This window comes from Dromiciops gliroides, chromosome 2 (assembly GCF_019393635.1).
Source record: "Dromiciops gliroides isolate mDroGli1 chromosome 2, mDroGli1.pri, whole genome shotgun sequence".
In the NCBI taxonomy this organism is placed as follows: domain Eukaryota; kingdom Metazoa; phylum Chordata; class Mammalia; order Microbiotheria; family Microbiotheriidae; genus Dromiciops; species Dromiciops gliroides.
Window position 1 is genome coordinate 98,159,645 of NC_057862.1, and position 24,531 is coordinate 98,184,175.

The 24,531-nt window shown below is 40.8% G+C and overlaps 1 protein-coding gene across 4 annotated transcripts in view; it reads left to right on the forward strand.

Annotated features, from left to right (window-relative positions):
• The window catches only part of AFAP1L2 (actin filament associated protein 1 like 2), a 143,392-nt gene that overhangs the window by 57,982 nt on the left and 60,879 nt on the right, over positions 1-24,531 (forward strand). The window lies entirely within an intron of this gene.

A 24,531-nucleotide genomic window follows, 5' to 3' on the forward strand; every position in this document is an offset into this window, starting at 1 on the left:
TTTTCATATCCTTTATTTTATTTTATTATATTTTGCAGGGAAATGAGGGTTAAGTGACTTGCCCAGGGTCACACAGCTAGTTAAGTGTCTGAGGCTGGATTTGAACTGAGGTCCTCCTGAATCCAAGGCCAGTGCTTTATCCACTGCGCCACCTAGCTGCCCCCTTTCATATCCTTTAAAATCCACATCAAATGCTGCTTTATGAAATCTCCTGACTTCCCTCTAATTAGGACTTTTCTCCCATATATATATGTTTTGTCTTTTCTTTGTTAAGTTATAGTGTGATGTCTATTATCACCCTTAGCACAAATTCACAAGGTATTACATACTTAATATATGCAAGATAGTGGGCTAAATGCTGGAGAGACAAAACCAAAATCAAACAGTCCTTGACCTCTAGGAGCTTACACTCTATTAGGAGGGAAAGGAGGCACCGTGCTATAACAAAGTTAAATCAGATTGTGAATGTATCCATGCAAGGTTTCTCATTTCCTTTGTGGAGACTATCTGAAGCTATTACCAAGAGATCATGGGCTTATAAACAAAAGTTGAGAACTATCTTTACATGTAATGGAAAAAATAAAATACCTCATACATAAAAAAAAAAAAAAGAGATCATGGGCAGAGATACTCATGTGTTGTGGACTTTCTGAGCTCCAGCCCAAGGGGAAAAAGCTACTGGCTTCAGTGGTTAGTATAACCAGAAATATTGGATGTTACTAGAAATTAAGGTCAATGAGAACAGAAACTTTGACCTGAATTTCGTATCTCTCCTAGGAACTAACACGATATTCTTACTTATTGTTCATTGAGTTGAATTGATGAGATTCTTTTGACATTTCTTTTATCTTCTTGTACTTGAGGAAGATGGACTCCAAAAAACCATGGCATTGGGGCAGCTAGGTGGCACAGTGGATAAAGCACTGGGCCTGGATTCAGAAGGACCTGAGTTCAAATCCAGCCTCAGACCCTTGACACTTACTAGCTGTGTGACCCTGGGCAAGTCACTTAATCCTCATTGCCCTGTAAAAAACCAAAAAACAAAACAAAAAACAAACCATGGCATCTTTGGCCATCCTCTTGACTATTGACTGCTGCTTCTACCATGTCCCCAACACACTGGGTTAGGAGGAGGAGTTGGCCTACTTCTTGTTCATCAGTGCTACTTTTCCTATGCCACCATCACTCAAAAATCTTTCTTTGAGGGTCAAATCTTATCTGTATCTTCCTATCCACATGATTGTTGCTACAATCTATCAGCCTCTAGTTTCACCCCACCTTTTCCAAGAAGTTCAGTACCTGGAACACAGTCTTGCCTTAATATGTGGGATCTTCTTCATATTATCATCCCTTTCACCACTTCAGCCTCTCTAACACAGTGACTATAGTTTCACTCCTATGGTAAGAGTCAATCAACAAGAATTTTTTAAATGCCTGCTATGCAGCAGGCACTGTGCTAAGCTCAGAGGTTTTGTTTATAAATTAAGGTAATTTTTTTTTGTCTCATCATCATCTATAGCTATGGTACTTTCGTGTTTTTGAACTCTGAAATTCCTTTCTAATTATCATCTCCTGGTCTTCTTTTCTCTCTCTCTGCTTCATTTCTCCTAACTCTAATCTTCATCCTTTCTACAACCTTCAGTCCCTCTATAACTCCAGGTTCTTTGAGTCTTTCACTGCTACTCCGCCCTTGCTTTCTTCTCTTCACTGTATTGATCCTATACTTAACCAGTTAAACTATTTGCTGGCCTCCACCTTTGACTCCCTTCCCCCTTTACTTAAAATTATTCATTCCTTGTCCATTTTCAATCTTGGATCATCTCCCTTGTCTACCTTCTCCACTTGTGCTCAAAACCTCTTAAATGCAGGTAGATGGCACAGTGGATAGAGGACAGGCCCTGGAGTCAGGAAGACTCATCTTTCTGAGTTCAAATCTAGCCTTAGGCATTTATTAGCACTTTGACTCTGGGCAAGTCACTAACCCTGTTTGCTTCAGTTTCCTGATCTGCAAAATGAGTTGGAGAAGGAAAGGGCAAACCACTCCATTATTTCTGCCAAGAAAACCCCAAATGGGGTCACAAAGAGTTGGACACAATTGAAAATGACTGAACAACAAAGTTGCAAGGGATGACTACAAGTTCATTTTATCTAATCTCACTGCTGCAAAGGGAAACTTTTATTCTTTGACTCACTCTCTATTCCATTTCTCTCACTTGTCTCAAATCTTTTCTTTTCTCCTCTCCACTTTCAGATGAACTTGCATCCTACTTTTCTGGGAAAATAATGTGCTGTGATCTCTCTTCATCCCTATTCTTTAACTAAAAAGCTCCTGTCCTTTTAATTTTTTTTCTCTGATTAAGATCTTTTTGTCTCTGATGATTGACCTTTCACTTTGTCAATGCTCTAACCTCACTACTCATGCCCTCAGCCCCATCCCTTCTTGTCTACTTTAGAAGTTTGCTTCAATAATCTCTCTCCCCCCCTCCCTGCCTTTCCCCTTCCCTCCCTCTCCTCCTTCCTTCCTCACCCCCCATCTTCAATCTTGCCCTATCTTCAGACTTTTCTTCTGCCCATGTTCATTTTTACCCCATCCTTAATAAACCTTGAAATTACTCTGTCATCTCCCCAAGCCTTTCTATACTTTACCTTCCTTTTTCTGACAAATTCCTAGAACAAATCATCTATACTCACAATCTCCATCTCTCACAACCTACTCACTTCTTGATACTTTGTGATCTGACCCTGATTCCACCATTCAGTCATAACTACCTTTCCAAGAAAGGACTACCCTCCCAATTCTAAATCCGATATCCTTTCTGCACTTCTTATCCTCCTTGATTTCTCTGCGTCTTTTGATACTGTTGCTCAATCCCTTTTTTTAGGACATGCTCTATTCCCTTGGCCCTTATCAGATTCCTATATCCCATTTCTCCTCCTCCTTGTCTGACTTCTCCATTTATTTTGCAGAATCACCCATGTATTTCCCTCACCTTTCAGCCTGTTCCTAGAATTCTATGCCGAGGTTACCTCTACAAAGGTGATGTCCTAATCTATCTGATATACTATGGTTAGGCATTGTCAACTGCCTGCTAGTTTCCTTCCTGGATGTCCATAGGCATCTCATTCAACATTTGTAAAACATACCTCCCTCCTTAACCTCTTCCTTCTCCAAGCCTCTTTTTCTTTTCTATCTAGTCACTCCGATTGGTGAACTTGGGAGTCATCTTTGAGTCTTCCTTTAGCCTCACCCTTCCTATGTCTTGTTAATTATACGTCTAGGCTGTCTCTTTTATCTTGCCCTTCTCTCTTCTCACAAGGCCATAATAATACCCTGGACCATCATCATTTCTCTCCTGGAGTATGTAATAGTCTTCCCTCCTACTTCTTTTTTTTGTTGTTTTGTTTTGTTTATGCGGGGCGATGGGGGTTAAGTGACTTGCCCAGGGTCACACAGTTAGTAAGTGTCAAGTGTCTGAGGCTGGATTTGAACTCAGGTACTCCTGAATCCAGGGCCAGCACTTTATCCACTGCATCACCTAGCTGCCCCCCCTCCTACTTCTAATACTTCCTTTCTCCAATCCATCTTCCAGCCAGCTGCCAGAAAAATCTCCCCAACACATATAGGTCTGACCATGTCATTTCTCCTGCTCAAAAACCTTCTATGGTTTGCAATTACCTATAAGATGAATTACAAACTCCTTAGCCTGGCATTGGTGGCTCTCTGCAAATCCCTCTTACCTATTTCCTTCAGCTAAACCAAACTGCTAGCTTTGAAACTCCATCACCCACTTTTGTGCATTTGTATTGGCTATTACTGGTAGATGGAATGAACTTACTTCTTTCATGGATATTTCTCAGAATTCTCATCTTCTATCTAAGCTCAAGTAAGGTACTATCTCCTTTGGGAAACCCTCTATGTCCTCCCTTCAATTAGTAGTGCTCTTACGCACTTTCGCTTGCTCTCACGCACTCCCACTCCCTCTACTTCTCATGCTCCCTCTGTCTCTCTGTTTGGGTTCATTATTTATCTTGTTTTAAAACAAAAACTGTTAACTTTTTGTCTCATGTCCCTAGTGCCTGTCACAGTGCCTTGATTACACTGAATGAAGTTAATAATAATAATACAAGGGGCAGCTAGGTGGCATAGTGGATAGAGCTCCAGCCCTGGAGTCAGAAGGACCTGAGTTCAAATCCGGCCTCAGACACAACACTTACTAGCTGTGTGACCCTAGGCAAGTCACTTAACCCCACTTGCCTTACCAAAAATAATACTAATAATACAATACTTTATGAAGTGATATTTTGAAAGTGGGCAAAAGCCATGTGTTGGTGGAGGGGAAGGACATCCTATGTCATGAAAAGAGGATATACAGGATAGAGGTGGGAATAAGAAGGTCATATCTAGGGACATGGTGAATTAGTTTGATTATAATGGAGAGTCCAGGGAAGGGGATATAGAGAAATGAGATTTATGTGCAGTTTTGAATGTGGACTTAGTGCAGAATCAGTGGGTAAGTGTGGTGAAAATGGTGCTAGAATATTATTTTATTTTATAGGAACATAAGTTCCCCAAAAGGGAGCCTAGAGATAATATAGTCCAACCTCATTTTACAGGTGAGGAAACTGAGGTCCAGAGAGGATATGTGACTTACCTAGGGTCATAGTATTAAGTAGTTCTGCTAGTAAGTAGCAGAGGTAAGATTTGAATCCAGGTCTTCTGATTCCAAATCCAGTGTTCTTTCAGCAAAACAACATTCTGCATCCTTTATCCTCTTCCATATGTTGAAATCTTAGCCATCCTTCAAGGCCTAGCTCAAATTCTGCCTTTTCCATGACTCTAACCACTGTTCTTTCTCTCATCTGAATTTCACTGTCACTCCTATTGATCCTTATCACATACTTCCCTGTATCAATTTTTCACGAAGACATGTATCTTATTTCTCTAGCTAAGGCATACATTCCTGAAAGCTGCATCTTATTAGCCTTCTACTGCCACAGTGCCTAGAATAAAGTTGCACATAATTCAGGTCAGCCAGTGTTTAAATGCCTACTATGTATAAGACACAGGGCTAGGCAGTGGTGTCACAAAGCTCTCTGAAAGTGGTAGCTTAATTTCATGAATCCCCGCATCTGAGAATATCATGTTGCTTATGGTCCTTTGACTTTTACTAGTCTCACTTTACTGGATCCAGGCATAGTTTGTGATTGTCATCCCTCCGTCCCTCATCCCGCACCAAGGTGCTACGATTGTGTCCTATCCAACAGCTATCCCAGGTCCTACTCTCAAGCAGCTTAGAATCTAATGGGAAGAAGGCTGAGTAAATAAACAACTAGGATAAAAGACAGTGAGACAAATACAAAAGTAGTACTCAAGAAGTACTTGTGGAATAATAGGGTAGACTAGACCAGGGAGACACTTAAGACAGGAAAGAAAACGAGTAAGAAAGCTTTCAATAATCCAGTTGTGAGGTGATACCAGAGCCTGAAGTAGAGTGCCATTGAAATAGGAAGAGGGAACATCTAAGAAAATAATCAACAGGACCTAATGATGAATTGAATGTAGTGAATAAGAAAGAAGGAGGAATTGAAGCTGCTCCAAGGTTGTGAGGACCAGAAGGAAAACATCACCATTGATAGTAATGTGGAAATTGGAAAAGAAATTATGGAAAGATTTTTTTTTTTAAAAGCAAAAACTGATTCTGTGAATTTCATCCAGGAAAGATAGCAGAAGGTATTGTTAAAGAACCAAATTCACACTATTTAAATGTTCCAAGAAAACCAAATTCGCTGGAAGAGCTTGAGCTTATGTATTTGCAATTCCCCCTGACAAATTTCATTTGAAGCATTAAACAATAACAGTGATCTAAGCCTGAAATCTATAAGATTTATGATACATTTAGAGTATTTATGTAATGTGCTCTGGAGCTTTAATTCAGAATATTATTCCTGCTCTGAATTACTGGCTCTTGTTCATGCAAACAGAGTACAGCCTGCACTTGGTAAGCAAATCTCCTTTATTCAGGTCATGGTTGTTTGGTTGAGCATGAAAGAACATTTCTGTTACATCTCCTCCTTACCTTAGTGAATTTATGCAACTAGAGTTAGGCTACTAACTATCTGAGTGATCATCAAGCAGCATCATTCCTGGGCTTCAATCTTTTAATCTGTAAAATGGAGGAGGTAGGCTGATTTCTAAGATTTCTTCTAGCTCCGATATTTGATAATTTTACAAAATAGAACTGAAATACAGTAGGAACAAACCAGTAACGTAGGTGACTGTTAGCTTGGCATATTTTATAAGACCTGTCTCCCCACAGCCATTGAAATGTCTACCCCAAATCATGTTTTTGGTTTAGGTCATTAGTTCCTGTTAAATCCTTGTCCAGGGTTATTTGATAAGCTTAGCTAGCCCCACTACCTATCGGAAAACAGGCGCAGACATTGATAAAAGGACATGTCATTTCTGGCGTGGAAGAAGAAAAAGTCCCAGTTGTATTTACTGAGTAAATCTGGCCAAGCTGGGAACATCATGAGAGAACTTGAGCCCCTAGCTGGGTTGAAAGGAAAGGGGAAAGTCAAGAAAACAGGGAAAGTTGTGAAGGGAAAGGAGAGAAATCCCAAAGGCAAATGTTGCCAATTTCCAATTTCACCTCTATTTGCCTTAGTTTTCTCAACTATAAAATTGGAGTAATCATAGTAACTCCTCTCCACCTTTGGGCTTGTTGTGAAGATCAAATGAGAAAATATTTGTAAAGTACTTAGCACAGTGCCTGGTATGCACTAGGTGCTCAATCAATGTTTGTTTCCTACCTTCAGTCCTCTTCCCCATGAAGGGTAATCACAAATACTCTTTAGCTGGCCCTTTTAAATGTGAACTTAAACTTTTTGGTTCTGGCTCTACCTCAGTACTTGACCTGCTTAGCCACTTGTGATTGGCTTAGGTGTATAAACAATGAGGATAAAGTGGTTGTCTGCCCGGGAGGACTGATGTTATCTCTAAAAGGGGAGGGTTTTTTGTTTGACAATGAATGGGTTTACAAATTTTGGTTCTGTGAAATTCACTGCTTATCTCAATCTTTTTTTTTTTTTTTGTAAGGCCACTGGGGTTAAGTGACTTGCTCGGGGTCACACAGCTAGCTAGTAAGTGTCAAGTATCTGAGGTCAGATTTGAACTCAGGTACTCCTGAATCCAGGGCCTCTGCTTTATCCACTGTACCACCCAGCTGCCCCTCAATCTTCTTCAAAACTCCTACACTGTTGGTTTGGTGATGTCCATCCAAAGGAATTTAAAAGTTGAGAATTTCACAAGAGACTTGTTCCCCAGGTTATCAGTCCCTCTCATTAATTAGCTAGGGAGGAAGGTGGCAGAAATTTGTACAAGACTTCCTTTTGCCCTCATCTTTTATTCACATTATTCCTTTGCTCTAAAAAGTTTTTGCTTCTCATTTCTCTAAGATTTCAAGGACTATATTGGATAAGTATCCTTCCTCTAGGTTCCATAACTGCAAAATCTGCCTCCCACCCATTTAATTAATTGTGTCATCTTCTCAGTTCAATCCTCTTGAGTTAGATGGTTTGGAAAAAGAGACTTAAGGGTGTAAACATTCTTAACATCTGTTTTATTCCCTAAGCTTAGATGTGGTAGCTTCCAACCTTGTGTTCTTTCATCCCTCCAGTGATTTCAACTGTTTTTGGAGAACTCAGCTGTGTCAAAAGAAATTAGCATTGGAGTTGATGATCTACATGGCACGGATTAACTTTTTTTGAAGTCCACTGTCTGAGAATACTATTTGGGTTACTTGGTATGGGCCTTTGGCTTTCACCATATTCATCAGAGTATGTTCTGTCATTAGGATCTAGGCATTTTACCTTTGTCATCCCTCTCTCCCCTTCACCACTCTAAAGATAGCTCAGTAAAGTGTTCTTTCCACCTAACATTCAATCCATACTCCATGACTTTTATGGACTCAGCCCACAACAAAATACCAGCTAGCATTTATATACCACTTTATGGTTGGCATAATGCTTTACATAGATGATCTTGTTTGATTCTCAGAACAACCCTGGAAGATAGGTGCTATTTTTGTTTTTCAGTCATTTTTAGTCATGTCTGACTCTTTGTGTCTCCATTTGGCAAAGATACTGCAATGAATACAGTGATCCAAGACAATCCCAAAAGACTATTGATGAAACATACTATCCACCCCCAAAGAAAGAACTGATTTTGATCGAACATGGACATGCTATTTTTCACTTTCATTTTTTCCTTTTATTCAAGTTTTCTTGTACAAAATGACTAATATGGTAATGTTTTATATAATTACACACGTATAACCCATCTCTGCTTCCCACCTCAGGGAGGGAGGAGGGAAGGGAGGGAAGGGAGAATAAATTTGGAATTCAAATCTATAAATAAAAATGTTTATTATTTTTTAAAAAAGATAATGCAGTTGTTTGCCATTTCCTTATCCAGCTCATTTTACAGATGACAGAACCAAGGCTATCAGGTTAAGTGTCTTGCCCATGATCCCACAGCTAGTAAGCGTCTAAGGCTGGATTTAAACTCGGGTCTTCCTGAGTCCAGGCCTGGTGTTCTATCCACTGTGCCATCTAGCTGCCCATAGAAGCTATTCTGATCCCAATTTTACAGATGAGCAGACTAAGGTACATTAAGTAGGTGTCTGAAGCACGATTCTAGCTTAAGCTTCCCTGACTCAGTCTGTTCCTTTAGTTGCCACACAGCCTAACTGATCATTTATCTGTCCCTCCCTCAGTTCCTTCAAGGTCCTGCTTCCTACAACTTAATTTAATTTAATAATTTCACTCATGGAATGGAGATTAGACTCGTTCTTTACCTAAGAGGTTAGAATTAGAATCAATGTATGGGAGTTAGAGGTGGTCAGATTCATGCTTTAGGAACTTCCCAGAATGAAATCAGCCCCCAAAATAGGAGGATCTATTATGCTAGATAACGAGATCTCTGTCATTGGAGGGCTTCTGTGGGGGATGGAAGGGGAAACCACTGAATCAATGGGGACAAACAAATTGTAACTTCTAATGTTTAATTCCTCATTGCTTTCCAGAATGGTTGGGCCAATTCAAACTCCAACAACACCAGATTGGTATGCTTCTTTTAGGACAGTCCTGCCAACATTAGATTTTTCCATTCTTTACCATCTTTGCCAGTTTGATGGACATAAAGTGATACTTTCAAGTTGTTTTACCTCAGATTATTAGTGACTTTGAACATTTCATATTTGATAAGGTACTTGTAGAGACAGCACTGTTGCTCAAAAGGAATGACCCTAACATTGGAAATTGCAATCTGGTGACCTCACAGCTGCTTCTCAAATCATAAACCTGGTTTATTTTTTGTATTTCAAAATCTTGAGGCCACGTGGTGGTAGAGGAAGAAGCTGCTCTGATATCTCAGTCAATTTCTACTGTTTCCCTCAAAACTCTTCTGGAGCAAGAAGAGACAGTTTGCTATAATATCTCTGTAAAAATAGTACCTTAGCAAGCCTCCCAGACATTACATCTCAGTTGTTATTATTAAACTTCCAACATATAATAGTTATTTTCTAGTAGGGTTCGTGGGCTTTCACAAACAGGAATTTTTCCTTTCACCTTTTGGATCAGAAAGTGATAGGAATTAGAAGTAGATTTTTTTTAAACCAACTCTCATCAAACTTATGAAAGGTTCTCTCTATCCAACTTGCAGGAAGATTAGGGGACAGGGGAGGAGTACAAAGGACAGGGAGAAATTTAGGTTTGATATAAGAAATCGTTTCTTGGTAATAGAGGCCAGAGCCCATTATCACAGAACTGCATATGAAAAGATAATTGTCTCTTTCTTGGATGACTGTCTGGGAAACTGCCTGAGAGCTGGACTAAATAACTTGTCCCTACCCCACCACTGGTTCTGTGGTATTATTGTTCCTTTAGGTGGAAAGGGGATGTGTGGAGATGTCTATGATGGTGTGTGTGATAGCGCTTCACTTGGTCTGTCTGTCACATTTCCTAATGTGATTGTCCAATTCTTAGGTCTGAATACTGAGCTAACAAGAAGCTGACAGCCTATCCATCCAGCTACTGAAGTTATGCTGGCGTGGTGCAGGATTTCTGAAACTGGAAATATGAACTCTAGTGACCTCAGCATCCTCTTGTATTAAGACTGTAGTTGTTTGTGCCATTTGTGTGATTTGCCATGTAAAGAGCAACCAAGCTAGACCTTTGCACCTCCCACAAGAACAGGGGGCCTCAGCTGACCATGAATGAAGCCACTCTTCTGAGGGATTCCATTTAAAGAATTCTCTAATGCTGTTGTGGGCAAACAAAGCCCCTTCCAGGACCCCAAGAGAGCCTTTGTCTGGATCAGGCTGTAGCAACGCTTGATCCTTGTGAGCCATGTCTGTGTTCACTGTCCTATCCTGGGGCTCTTCCACTTTGAGTTCCAAGCAGCCTATGATGGTGGAAAGTCTGGCGAGATAGGTTGATAGGGAGGTATCATAGTACAGTGGAAAGAAGGCTGAACTTGGAGTCTATGGACCTGAGATCAAGTCCTAGCTCTGCCACTAATTATCTGTTACTTTTAGCAAGTCACTTAACTTCCCTGGGCCTCAGTTTCCTCACCTGTAAATTGAGGGCGATGAATTAGATGACCCACGTGTCTTTGACTTTTTGATTCTGAAATTCCCACCTTAACAGGACAGTTTAGGAGCTTTTTAAGGAGTGAGGGAAATGCTAGAATCTGATCCCCATATAGACAACTATTTCATTCTCTTCCCCCCCACTCTTTTTATTTTTTTCTCCTAACAAATAGGCTTTTGAATTATCCTTGTAGTAATGTTGATGTATTTAAATGAGTCATTTATATAATCTTCATAGTCTTGAGGTGGGGGGGGGGGTAGGCAGGGAAGGAATACAGTGAAGCTAGCTGGCCCAGAACACACAAATAAGTCTAGAGCTACACATAGCTACAGAAGATGTGTCCCCTGCTTTTTAGATGTTTAAAATTGAACAGAGAAATATGAACACAACCAGTGAATATTTATTCAGTACCTTATGCGCACCATACACTCTGCTGGGTTCTGGGAATACACATTTAAAAAGGATGAAACAATCTCTATTGAAGGGATCTTATATTCTAATGGGGAAGACAATAAGGGTGTGTGTGTGTGTGTGTGTGTGTGTGTGTGTGTGTGTGTGTGTGTTTGTGTGTGTATAAAACCAACAAATGTTTATATACACATAGATATGTATGTGCATATTCATAGGTGTGGCTCGTTTAATGCATTAGGGCATATTCCTGACAAGTTCTAGCTAGTCTGTCTAAAATATCTAATGAGTGGTCGCCAATAAATTATAAGCTTTAGCAAGAGTTAGGTTTTTAAGCATTTATTAAGGAGAATAAGAATTTGGTAAAGAGAGAGAGAAAGGCCTAGATTCCTATCTATTAAAGGGAGAGCACATTTCTAGCTCCCTTCTCCGCCAGCGTCCTCAGGAAAAAAAAGACCGAGACTGAGCGCCAGTCTCTTCCTTCCTCCTCCCACTAGTTTGCGTCACTTCCTGATGCCTGGTCTTGCCCTCAAAGACCTTCGCTTCATGGGCCGAACTCTTCTACAGTAAGTATCCAGCAGGTGGCGTCATTCCAATCGTTACAACAGGACAGTTTAGGAGCTTTTTAAGGAGTGAGGGAAATGCTAGAATCTGATCCCCATATAGACAACTATTTCATTCTCTTCCCCCCCACTCTTTTTATTTTTTTCTCCTAACAAATAGGCTTTTGAATTATCCTTGTAGTAATGTTGATGTATTTAAATGAGTCATTTATATAATCTTCACAGTCTTGAGGTGGGGGGGGGGTAGGCAGGGAAGGAATACAGTGAAGCTAGCTGGCCCAGAACACACAAATAAGTCTAGAGCTACACATAGCTACAGAAGATGAGTCCCCTGCTTTTTAGATGTTTAAAATTGAACAGAGAAATATGAACACAACCAGTGAATATTTATTCAGTACCTTATGCGCACCATACACTCTGCTGGGTTCTGGGAATACACATTTAAAAAGGTTGAAACAATCTCTATTGAAGGGATCTTATATTCTAATGGGGAAGACAATAAGGGTGTGTGTGTGTGTGTGTGTGTTTGTGTGTGTATAAAACCAACAAATGTTTATATACACATAGATATGTATGTGCATATTCATAGGTGTGGCTCGTTTAATGCATTAGGGCATATTCCTGACAAGTTCATTCTCATTCTCTTGTTCTCTCTCTTTCGCCACATATACACTCATATAATATATATGTATGTATAAAGATGTATATATGTACATATATAGACATCTTTTTTCCAATTCCCACTTGCACTGATGAATCATTTTTACCCAGAACAAGATTTGCTACATCTTCCCTTTAGTATTCTGGGGGATACTCTTGTGGGGACCAATTTTTAATTGGGGAGTGTTAGCTAAGCGGCTTGCCGCAATATTGGGGCAAGGAAGGAGACCGGCAGCCTCCCTCAAAACAGAACAGGATTTATTTTAACAAGAACGAACTTAGGAAAAAACCCAAACAGAATCAGTAGGATCAAGGGAAAGGAAATAAAATGGGGAAAGGGAAATTATACAACCTGAAAAGATACCACCGCTCAGGAATCAGCTAAGAATACGCAGCAGAACTCCTGTCACCTTCCAGTGTCCAGCTAGAATGCCCAATTCTCCTCCCCCAATCCCAGAAAAACCCCACACAGCCCCAGCCAATGGGATGGCCGCTCTGACAGTCACATGACTGCCCTCACTAGGCTTCCAATCATTATAATTTTGCCAGGCCCATGTAGGCATTGGCAAGTGGTGATGACATGAGGTGTTAGCACCATGGCAACGGCTACAACCAGTGGGTGGAGCACCTTTTCAGAAGCCCCAGGCCAGTGCCTGCTGAGGCATAAAAACCTCAAATAACCATTAAATCTTTACACACTCAAAGGTATGAGTTATCTTTCTGATGTTCTTTGCCCCCATTCTTGTATGTTCTCCTCAATATCAATAACTAGTTATAGTTAGTATGTCATAGCATTGATTGACCTAGTTATTAGTGTCCCAGTATCATTTGCCCAATTAATATCAATTAGATTTTTAAAAGATATTTACTGAGAAGATATTGCAAGAACAGAAGTACAGAAATTCCGTGTCCTGAACTCCGGGCATATTTTCCACATCCCACTTAAGTCTGTGGGGAGAGTGAGTTCAAACTTAAAGTGGTGCCTACAAAGCATTTAGTTGCATCAAATTCACTTTTAAATGGAGCATAGCCAATGGAAGGAGTCAGTATCTTGTGAAAGGAGGTCATGGTGTCTCAGAGTCAGTTCACTTGTGGGCGAGGTCAAACAGGTTGCTTCTCTGAGCCTTATTGATATTTTACCCAGTTTGGCTTCCAGGAAACTCACTGGTGACTCTCCTGATCTTTTGAAGCTTATAAGGTCACATCCTAATCTATTTCTTTCTCCAATATTTAGAGGTACCATATTCATAGCCTCGTGTCAGCCTGAGTGGCAAAGATAGGCAGCTGGCAACAGGAAGGCACTGCCACCACTGCCACTCCCTCTCTCCCCATCCACAGGCTTAAGGTGTGTGACCCTGGGCAAGTCACTTAACCCTTATTGCCCTGACCAAAAACAAAAACACTATTAAAGCAAACAAAAAAAATATTTTTTTAAAAAAAGGTTTAATGTATGGGGGGCAGCTAGGTGGCACAGTGGATAGAGTCCCTTGCCTCCATCATCACCAGGAGAGACATGGAGTTGCTCCAAGGGAGTCTTTTCCTATGTGTTCTCAGGTCAGCAGCCAAAGAGGCCTTTTTCTTACCCGTGTGCTACAGGGGCAGGAAACAGTCAGAGGACATCTGGGTATGTTCCAAAGTTGACTTTGGGGATTGAATCAAAGTATACTGCACATGCTCATAAGACCAGGCTCTCATTGGTCAATCCTTCGTCATGTTGAACTATATTATAGGAAATGATGGAAATTGACTTTTTAAAGGAATGGTAAACTGATGATGATTCATTATTTTTGAATGTGTATGAACCTGGATTTTTATATATTAGATTTATTTAAAGCGGGGTGGCCCATGTTTGATTGAACATAGCAACTTTCTGAAAACAAACCCTTTCTCAAGGATCCTGATTCATCATAAAGTATACCCTCTGACCTGTAGGCAGAGCTGGGTCTTCATTCCATAGACAATACAAAACAAAGGTCACTGCCTTCAGGTGCTCATCATCTATGTCATTAGATCACAGGATTTGGAGTGAGAAAATCACCACAGAAATCATCTAGTCATCTTGTTTTATAGATGAGAAAACAAGCTCAGGAAGGTGATGGGACAACCCAAATCATATTGGTGATAAAGTAGAATAGCCAGCATTCAAACCCAGGTCTTCTGGCTCCAAACTCAGCATTCCCACCACCATAAAGCAACTGGCTCTGTCTAGTGAAGTGAGAGGAGAAGAAGGTGCCAACACCTACCACAGAGGCAGAATGCCATACATCCTAAGTCCTATAGGAGAGTTCCTAGCAAAGTGTCTTGAACAACACTGGTGACCTTGAACAAGGCTCTTAATCCCCGTGGACTTTGGTTTCCCCATCTGTATTAGGATGCCCATCTAGAATCCCAGGCTGAGTCTCATATCTCTTGAGCCTCAGGAGTTCATAGCTCTGGTGGGCTCTGCCAATTGAGAAACTAAACTATGTTTGATATTAATATGGCAAGGCTAGGGAGTGGAGTGCCACCTGGTTGCTTAAGGAAGAATGAAACTACCCAGGCCAGGATGGGGGTGTATGTATGGAGGGGAAAAGAGCAAGAGGAGGAAAGAAGGAGAATAGGAGAAAAGGAGAGAGAGGGAGAGAAAAATAGGGGGAGAGGGAGAAAGGAGGGGGGAGGCAAAGTGTGAGGATAAGAAATGTACCCATCAGACTATTTTAATATTGGGGGGTGGGAAACCATGCTTTATTGTGAGCCTCCAGCAAATGCAGCTGAATAAATATAAATATGTGTAAAACAGCAGGGAAACAGCTGAAGATAACTTTTTTTTGGTGTGATGAGAAGAAGTTTTAGGGTGTGAACCCAGTGACCAAACAGCAAGATTACCTCAAGATGAGAAAACCTGGGGGAGGAGGCCAGCTGAAGAGACAAAGCTTCTTAATGGTCACAGCCAATGAATTGAACAGTTGAACTGAACCAGATTTGCGTGGGCCTTGGAAGTTTTAAACAAGAATCTTATTGACGAGCTGTCAGCCATGACCAGAGAACTCTGAACTTTAACAGAACAGTGATGGAAAGCAGTCACAAGGGCCTTCAGTTTCCAGAATGAACAACATAATTATTACCCCAACCCTTCCACTGGAAGATGAGGAAAGGCAATGAAAAAGAAAAAATGTGGGGGAGAAAGGAAATGTTGAAAGTCCTCCTTACAGCCCTTTAGTGATACAGACGAGTTCTGCTAAGGAATGGCCCACCATTCTGACTCCCTTTGACCTAATTGGAGAAAGAAGCACCCCGGGGAATATGCATGGAGGAACTTCCAGCCTTCCTGCTGACTCTCTTTTCTGAGGATTTATCATTCATTTTTTGCTAGAGACTGATGAGGACCAGTCAAAAAATCAAGCACATTACTATGTGTTAGGCACTGAGTAGATGTATAAGATAGGTACTGTTCTTAAGAAGCTTACAATCTAAGGGCCGGCTAGGTGGCACAGTGGATAAAGCACCAGCCCTGGATTCAGGAGTTCCTGAGTTCAAATTCAGCCTCAGACACTTGACACTTACTGACTGTGTGATCCTGGGCAAGTCACTTAACCCCCATTGCCCCACCAAAAAAAAAAAAAGAAGCTTATAATCTTAACTGGAGAATATACACCATACATTGTCTTTTTTTTTTTTTTGGTTTGGTGAGGCAACTGGGGTTAAATGACTTGCCCAGGGTCACACGGCTAGTAGGTGTTAAGTGTCTGAGGTCAGATTTGAACTCAGGTTCTCCTGACTCCAGGGCTGGTGCTTTATCCACTGTGCCACCTAGCTTCCCCCGCCCCCATACATTAAATCTTTTTTTTGTTTGTTTGCTTTAATAGTGTTTTGAGTTTTGTTTTTGTTTTTGGTCAGGGCAATTAGGGTTAAGTGACTTGCCCAGGGTCATACAGCTAGTAAGTGTCAAGTGTCTGAGACTAGATTTGAACTCTGGTCCTCCAGAATCCAGGGCCAGTGCTTTATCACTGCTCCACCTAGTTGCCCCCACACATTAAATCTTAATAAATAATACAAATATAAATAAATGTCTTGTATGATAAATGTCAAATGAATAAAAGGGGCAAGTGCAGCAGGAGTTTTAAGGAAGGAGAAATAAATCACTTTGGGTTGAATTGGTCTGAGAAGAATTCACAGAGATGGGATTGGGAACTTATCCTTGAAGAAAGGATAACAAGCTACCAATACTCCACAAGCACTTTAAGGTTTGCCAAGTACTTCCCCATCATAGTCCTGTAATGTAGATACTGTAAGTATCCCCTTTTTACAGAGGAGGAAATGGAATCTTACAGCCATTGGAGGCCTCATGATGGGTAGGATTTCACTGGGTGAAAGAGAAGGGAGAAGACTTCTAGTTTTGATCTACTACAATAATACTTTTCCCTGATAACTGGGTGCATCTAGTATTGTCTCTCTTAGAGAACAGTCTATTGACGACCTATTCTAATGCTTTATCATCTCATGGAGTTGGTGCTGGGCTCCAGGTCAGATCAGTGCAAATAATGAATCCCCATTAAACAGTCACATTCTTTGAATTTGCACCGCAAATTTCTACTGGGCTAGAACCAATTGTCATAATTTACATAATTAGAACTTTGAATCCTGTAAATTAGAATTTTGGGATTAAGTATTGTGCACTAAGTGATACCTGGCTATTTAACTCTAATAGACTCCACCAATCTGGAGAGGTTTTTGAGCATAGGCTTGGAGATGGGTTGTATCTCAGTAGTCTGACCAGATTAGATCCAGAGCTAAACTCTAGATTATCTAAAGGATGTGGACTTTTTTTTGTCTATAGCAATTCTCAAAGACTAAACTCTAGAGAAGTTACCATCTGCATAGAGGGAAGGAGCTGGAAAATGAGGTGTTCTCCTCATCTTATAGAGGAGCAAACTGAAGCCTAGCCAGGTGAAATAATTTCCCCAGGGTCACATGGGTGGTATGTAAAAGAGCTGATATTTAAATGAAGATTCTCTGACTCCAAATCAAGTGTTCTATCCATTACGCCCCAATATCACACCAGAGGAATTTGAGGTGGCTTTTTTAATATTTTATTTGAGGTGGTATTTCTATATGGGGCAGTTGTTTGGGGGGAAGAAATTGCCCCTACTCATAGCTGGCAAGTATATAGTGCTTTAAGTTTTGCAAATGATTTACTTTACAAATAATTAAGTCATTTTAGCCTCATAACAACCCTGAAAGTTGGTAAGTGCTATTGCTTTATCCATTTTACAGATGAGAAAACTGAGGCAGACAGTGGTTAGATGACTTGCCTAGAGCTACATGACTACTGAGTGTCTGGGGCAGGATTTGAGGTTCTTGACTCCGGGTCCATTGCTCTACTGCGCTGGATAATAGCCCCCGGTTAAGAAATTAAGGTTATAGGGCCATAAATTTAGAGCTGGAAGAGATCTCAAAGTTCCTTTAGTCCAACCTCCTCATTTTATAGATGAGATCCAGAGAGGTTAAGTAACTTGCCCAAGGTTGCAAAGTAAGCAGCATTCAGAATTTAAATCCAGGCTCTGTGACTCTAGACCACTAACAAAAATTTTTCAACACTTCCAAGCGGCTTTATAGAGCAAGGTGATCTGTGGAAGTTACTGTGCTTGTATAGCTCCTGTCTTCAGACCAGTCTTGTCTTACCAGTAAGTTTAGACCTGATCTGAACCAACCAGACTCTGTCAAACTCGGACTTGAGGTTGGGATTCAAGCCTTTATTTGCTAAGACAGAAGTTGTCCTTGAAAGCTGGTTGGGACCTAAGTAGTGTTTGTAATAAATCTCATGTGACCCCAAAATTATTAGGTTTAATCTCTATGGACTAATAAATCAAGACAAATGAAAACTGGAGTGAAGGAGGTAATGGGAGGAGAGGGTGGTTTGTGGCTGTACCAAATGAGGTTTTTTTTTTTCTTCTGTCTCATATAAGAAAGAAGCATTTCAAAGCAGGGAAGCAAGAACGAAGCATGACATCGAGTTGCCTGCTGTCAGAAAAGCATTAATTTCTTGACCTTCACTCAAGGGCAAAGCTGAAAGGAAGGAAGAGTACAGAAGACCCTTTTTAAAATTACTAGCAGGTGTCATTATTTAGTGATTTTTATAGACTGAGATCTGAGGCTAATCTCCACTATCCCTTGGCCTGGTAAATCAGAGCTTCAGGAAGCCCAGTGAGGAAGACTGAGGAAGAGTTAATTTCCTCCCATTTTCCCCTAAATCAGGGGAATCTGCCTAATCAGCTGTTTGGGTCTCACACAATCATCCTTGCAGTGACCAGACTACAAATATGTCCTTGGAAGGTTTCCCTTCTCCTTTGTGAAGACCATCAGTGTCTGTTGCCAAGAAGTCGTGTGTGGAGCTGCTCATGTGTCATCCAGTGTCTGAGTTCCAACCCAAGAGAAGAAAAAAGGCCCTCCTTGCAAGCTCCAAGTTTCTGGCTTCTGTGCTTAGTATCACGTGGGCAGCTGGTTGTTTTGCAGGAATTAGGTAGGGTTACTGGAAAAGGCAGCTTTTAGGAAGTTAGTCTCAGGAATGTGCTGGTCAGGTCGAGGGGGAAAGAAACTGTTTCAGTTTTTGTTTGTATAAAAACAATGTGTGTTAGAAGGAATAGGGAAATCTTAAAAAGCTTGAGAGGATTTCATAGGCTCTGATTCCCATTTTTGCTCTGATCTGGTCTTCAGGAGAGAGAAACCTTCCCTTTAGCGTACCCAGTCTAGTTGAATTCAAATCAAAGGGTTTTTTTCCCCCCTGGTTTTCCTCCCATTTTTTTTTAAACCTAGTTTTATCCCATCAGTCTTAGGAGCATGGATCACAGACCTCTATCTAGAAGGGACATCAAAGGGAACCTCATCTTACAGATCTAGAGAGGACCTCATTTTACAATTGAGGACGAGATCCCAAGAGTGTGACTTGTCTAAGGTCACACAGGAAATGACAGGTGGGATTTGAATCTGGGTCCTTTATGTCCAAAGTCCACAGTTTTGTGCTGTTCTTCAGCTCTTTGAGTGTTTTCAATCCCCACCCCCCAAATTCCCAAATATCTAAAAACCAAACATCCTTTCAAACTTTGCCTTTCCTTCAAGACCTCATTTCAGCCCCACTGTCTCCATGAAGACTTCCCCAACCTGCTCCAGCCAGCCACTGAATTTTGAATTCCTGGGTCAGCAGTGTCAAACTCCAATGGAAATGGAAAGATCCCTTTGGGCAACAGGCATATTGACTTACAAAACTACAAATCAACAGTGTTTGTGTTGTTGAGGTTTTTAAAGTTTTGTTAAACAATTCCTCATTACACTTTAATTTGGTTCAGGTCATACTGAAGAGTTGACTGGTTGGTTGGTCACTGGCCCCCCCCCCCCCCCCCCCCCCCCCCCCCCCCGCAGTGAATTTGATGCCTCTGGTCTAGAGTACCCCATGCAGTTTTGTTATTTATAGAATGTTAGAGGTAAAGCAGCCCTGGGCTTGAAGTCATATCCCAGCTCAGAGACAAACTAGTTGTATGACTATGAGTAAGTCTAATTACCCCCTCTATACCTCAGTCTCCTCATATATAAAAAGGGGGATCACATGCTATTTACTCCTGCCCATTCCCTGCTCTCCCCACCCTGTCCCAGCCCCAGTTGTGAAAAATACATTTTAGAAAGTGAGCGTTGTATACTGCCTTTGGAAATAGGACCAGGGTTGAAATCCTGCCTCTGCTGGGTATTACCTTTGTAAAGTAAATTGTATTGAACTACAGTGATTTGTGGAATAAGACCTAGGTGTCCCTGACTCCTAGTTCATGGCTCTTTCCACTTTGCTGGAACCCCTAAGTAGTGGCTTATATACTTTGTTGTTTTATCCAGGAATTATTCCTCATGTATTGGTCTTCTCTTCAAGATCGCCAGTTTCTTTTTTTTTTTTTTTGGCGGGGCAATGGGGGTTAAGTGACTTGCCCAGGGTCACACAGCTAGTAAGTGTCAAGTGTCTGAGGTCGGCTTTGAACTCAGGTACTCCTGAATCCAGGGCCAGTGCTTTAACCACTTTGCCATCTAGCTGCCCCCTCGACAGTTTCTTAAGATGGTAAACCTCTCATGTTTCTCTTGAATTCTTCTCAGGGCTAAGTATACATTGGATTCAGTAAATATTTATTAAGTGCCTACTTTATGCCAGACTTCTTAGCATCACAAAACAAAGCCAGTTTAAAGTTAACTAAGATTGTTATAAAGGCATTTTTGAAATGGATGCTTGTTGTTTGCATTTAGCCTCTAGTTTTTGGCTGAACAAGACTATTTTACTTCTTGATGCTACTTTGATACTCCTAGCAGGCTTTGGTTAGATATAGGGCTTGAAAAACTTTAAATACAAGTTAAAGACTTTGAAATGAATTTTTTTTTAAAAGGGGGGAACTAATGGCAGTGCCCCCTGACACTGAAGAAGAGATGAACCAGCTACTGGCTAGGATTACTTTTTTTTCTTGCTTTATGTTTGGTGCCCTTATTATCTATTCTGCTCTTGAGATAATAACAGTCATCATCGATTCTGCTGCCCATTATTTTCCACAGTTCACTTTAGGCCTCTTTAAAAGAAATTCTTCCCCCTGGTTTGAACTGATAGAAGTAAATTCCCTGAACTCTGATAACTCAGAGATAGAATTCAGTCTTTTAGGTTTGCTATTTATATTCGATGAGAGAAAGAGAATGAATATGAGAAACAGCTGACCACTGATATTTCTCTGTATATTCATATTCAGCCTTTCCAGAATGAGTTGTTTTTCTCTTCATATTCATACCAGAGACCAGTTAGGTTCTTCTCAAACACCCTGAGTCCAAATTTGTTGTTGTTCACATTTTCTCCCTTTATCACTGCTTTCTTATTGAAACATACAAATTGCTCTTCCCCTCCTCTGTTCCCACGTTCCTGTGTTCCCTCCCCACCCCCAACCCTCCCGACCTACTGGAATGAATGGAGATATTCATTTCAGGGAGAGTTTATTTTTGCAGGTATCAAGTTCAGAAGCAAACTATCCCACTAAGATCAAAGAGACATCTGAATAGAAACAGGCCATGGAGGCATTCCTTTTGGGTCAAGAAAGGATGATGGTTTCTTCCCTCAATGAGATGCATGAAGAGAGGGTTTTAAAAGGAGCCCTGATGCTCTGGTTTCTGTAAATTGCAAATACAGTGGAAACTATTAAGCCCTGCATGAGAACCATCCAAGCAGAGTGGACAGAGGATCACCCTGGGGCCCAAGAGACCTTGGTGGAGTTGCCACCTCTGACACATGCTGGCTGTGTGATCCTGGGCAGGTCACTTAACCTTAAAGTGCTCCCAAACAACACTCTAATCCTGGGAGTTGCAAAACCTTTATTGATCTGCAGATATGAATTTCCCTTAAACTAGGGGCAGCTAGGTGATGCAGTGGATAAAGTACCAGCCCTGGATTCAGGACAGACCTGAGTTCAAATCTGGCCTCAAATGCTCAACACTTACTAGGTGTGTGACCCTGGGCAAGTCACTTAACCCTCATTGCCTCCCCCCCCCCAAAAAAAAAAACCGATTCCCTTATACTGACCCTTACTAGATACAGCTCCAGCCTAGCTTCTGAGGTGTGGTGGTCAGTGGGGCACCTTCTTAACAACAGGGCTCAGCAACCCCTCTGTAGGTGTTCAATAAATATGAATGAATATGTTTTACCACTAAAAGGATAGAAAAAAATTATTTATGCATGCCACTTACAGGATTAAGGCATAGGCAAAGTGAGGAGGAAAACAGGTAGAGAAGTGGATGACAGACATAGAAAAGAGGCACTGAACTGATCTTCACATTATACCCTAGACTGTCTTCCTTAACCATAGAAGTTGCAAATCTGGGCCAGAGAGCCACTTACTGTAGCAAATTCAGAAATACAGAACACAGAATCAGAGAGAGAGCCTAAATGCCCAAGACAGTAGAGCCTCAGTTTCCTAAAAAAATGAAGAGACAATTGTATTATATGATGAGGGAATTGTTATTATATGAGGTTTTCTTGACTTGGACCATGGTTGGGAACCCAGGGGTGAGAAACTCGTCAAGAGGAAATGGGGATGGGGCAGCTAGGTGGCACAGTGGATAGAGCACCGACCCTGGAGTCAGGAGTACCTGGGTTCAAATCTGGCCTCGGACACTTAACAATTACTAGTTGTGTGACCCTGGGCAAGTCACTTAACCCCAATTGCCTCACTTTAAAAAAAAAAAAAAGAGGAAATGGGGAATATTTGTTCAAAAGTTATCATATTGAAATGAATCTATTTTTCACATGCATATGCTTTGTGAACTTTAGACTTTAATTTCCTTTCATATTGAATAAGAGGTATAGGAAGGTTTCCTCAAGGCCAGTGAGTATAGGAACTGAAAAATGTTGAGAACCACCAGATTAGATGACCTTTAAGGTCTTATCCAGCTGTAACATTCTATGAGCTTATGAGATGCATCAGAAGAGAATGAAATGCCTTACCTTGGAGCATGGAGTTCCAGGAAAGGGGGAAGGGGGAAGGAAGTAGTTAGAAGCTAAAATCATTCTTCAAAGGGACTTTGGACAAGGCATTTGCAGCCTGGTACCCATGGCCATCACTCTGGAAGGCAGCCCTCTTGGAGACGCAGGCAGTCTACTGTTCCTGCAGGGAGTACAGTCATAGTTACTAAAGAGCCAGAAAAGAAAGATCTTGTCCCAAATTCCTTGGCACTGTCAAGCCGACCTACATCAGGAAGTAGTATCTTTTTATCAGTAAAAATGACATTAAAGAAGAATTAACATCTGCTTTGCTATAGCAACCTAAGGACCATGGGCTTTTTCTATCAGGCTTGTAGCAAAAACCTTCTGTATGTGAGGACTGCCTATTAGAATGTGAACTCTGAAGACAGGCACAGTTATACTTTTCTATTGGTATCCCCAGTATTTAGCATAGTGCTTTCCCCATAGTAAATACTTATTAAATGTTTCATTAATTTTACTTTTCTGATACCCAATTTGCCTTTCTCCCAAGGCTATGAGGATCAAATTGTTCAGTATAGTACCTGACATAGAGATGCATGTTAAACATTTATGAGCAGATAATATACAAGGTGTCCCAGAATTCTTATTGCAGTTCTAAGCTTTAATGGTGATTAAACTTTAATGGCATTTAAAATGATCAAAGCAGTGGAGATATTAAAAAAAAAAGTTAGCATTCTTTGGTCTCACAAATCTTAGTGAAGTTCTAAGTTACTGCACTAATAAGATTTGGGGGGAATATTTTGTCAGTCATGAAGGAAATACACAATGAACAACATACTCATGCCTGGTATATTCATGGTTTATCCCTAGTAGGTTGGCATATCATGCCATAGCCTAACTTAGTATCATCTCTACACTAGAACCATTCTGCCTCTTGTTGATCACTTTTAAAAGTGCCCAAGAAGGATGCTCACAGAAGCTTTCAACTACTGTGAGACTTCATTGTCTATCCTTTTTCCTGCATGAAAGTGCCAATTTCTCCCTAGCATCTAGTCTGAGCTCTAGTAAAAATGAATTCTTGTCCTTCAAATTCAGAGAAGCCTGGTTTACCTCTGATCTAATAAATGCAGTGGTGAACAAACAAGTCTTCCAGGTGATGAAAAAGTGATTGCATTTTACTTTGAGGATGAGAATGAGTCATCTGTACAAGTATCGGGCTGCATTCATTCAGATTCTCTGGGGAAGGAAGGTTTTAATATTTCATGTGGTATTTATTATTTAGTATGTGGTATTTAGTTGTATAAATTATGAAGAAAAGGAAAGATCATATTAAATACCATGAGTTCTAAGGAGCCCCATTTCTCCTATCTGTAAAATGTGTGTGTTTTGGGGCAAGGGGTTGCCCGAGGCAATCTCTAAGGGCATTTCCAAGTCTTAGCATTCCAAGATTTCTAGGTTCTAATGCCACAACCTCCCAAAACCTGTTAGGTGTTTATTGTCATTGACTTTCCTGCAATTACATGCCACCTAGTGGTCAGGACTAGACTAGCAATTCTTTTTTCTTACACCAGGATCCCTGTGGTAGTTTGTAATCCAGAGGTGATTAGGTTGAGGGATTCTCTTGCTGTCTCCTTCATATTACCAAACCAGACCCAAACTTAGAATCAGAGAAAGTTTAGAGCTGGAATGGATCCCTTCGTTTACAGGTAGATGATGTGGTGGATAGAGAACAAGACTTGGAATCTTGTCTCAGACAAATTGTTGTTATTAGGAACTGAGGCACAG